The sequence below is a fragment of the Arachis duranensis genome, chromosome 2, assembly GCF_000817695.3.
Source record: "Arachis duranensis cultivar V14167 chromosome 2, aradu.V14167.gnm2.J7QH, whole genome shotgun sequence".
Taxonomy (NCBI): Eukaryota; Viridiplantae; Streptophyta; class Magnoliopsida; order Fabales; family Fabaceae; genus Arachis; species Arachis duranensis.
Window position 1 is genome coordinate 40,765,174 of NC_029773.3, and position 1,394 is coordinate 40,766,567.

Below are 1,394 nucleotides of genomic sequence, written 5' to 3' on the forward strand. Positions count from 1 at the left end.
GGGATCACCTTCTTCATGGCCACAACTTTATAGAAGTGGTCTTGATGCACCCTTGAGATGAATCTCTCCATCTCCCATGACTCGGAGGAGAAAGCTTTTGCCTTCCCTTTCCTCTTTCTAGAGGTTTCTCCGGCCTTAGATGCCATAAATGGTTATGGAAAAACAAAAAGCAATGTTTTACCACACCAAAATTAGAAAGTTTGCTCGTCCTCGAGCAAAAGAAGAAAGAAGAGAGTAGAAGAAGAAGAAATAGAGGAGATGGAAGTGGCTTTGTTTTTCGGCCAAGGGGGAGAAGTAGTATGTATGTTGTGTGAAAATGAAGGAGTGAAGATGAGTTTATATAGGGGTGGAGAGAGGGGTAAGGTTCGGCCATTATGGGTGGGTTTGGGAGGGAAAGTGGTTTGAATTTGAATGGTGAGGTAGGTGGAGTTTTTTGAAGGATGGATGTGAGTGGTGAAGAGAATGGTGGGATTTGATAGATGAGGAGTTTCTGGGGAAGCGGTGTTGAGGTGATTGGTGAATGGATGAAGAAGAGAGAGAGAGTGGTGGGGTAGGTGGGGATCCTGTGGGGTCCACAGATCCTGAGGTGTCAAGGATAATTCATCCCTGCACCAAGTGGCGAGCAAAATTGCTTTTTTTGCCAATCCTGGCATTAAACGCCGGGCTGGTGCCCATTTCTGGCGTTTAACGCCAGCTTGATGCCCATTCCTGGCGTTAAACGCCAGTCTAGTGCCCCTTTCTGGCGTTAAACGCCCAGAATGGTGCCAGACTGGGCGTTAAACGCCCATTTGCTGCCCTTACTGGCGTTTAAACGCCAGCAAGGTTTTTCTCCATGGTGTGCTATTTTTCTTTCTGTTTTTCATTCTGTTTTTGCTTTTTCAATTGATTTTGTGACTTCCCATGATCATTGATGAGCGGATAATTTATACGCTTTTTGGCATTGTTTTTAGGTAATTTTTAGTAAGTTCAAGCTACTTTTAGGGATGTTTTCATTAGTTTTTATGTGAAATTCACATTTCTGGACTTTGCTATGAGTTTGTGTGTTTTTCTGTGATTTCAGGTAAATTCTGGCTGAAATTGAGGGACTTGAGCAAAACTCTGAAAAAGGCTGACAAAAGGACTGCTGATGCTGTTGGAATCTGACCTCCCTGCACTCGAAATGGATTTTCTGGAGCTACAGAACTCTAATTGGCGCGCTCTCAACGGCGTTGGAAAGTAGACATCCAGGGCTTTCCAGCAATATATAATAGTCCATACTTTATTCCGAAACTGACGACGTAACTTGGCGTTGAACGCCAAGTACATGCTGCTGTCTGGAGTTAAACGCCAGAAAAACGTCATGATCCGGAGTTGAACGCCCAAAACACGTCATAACTCAGAGTTCAACTCCAAGA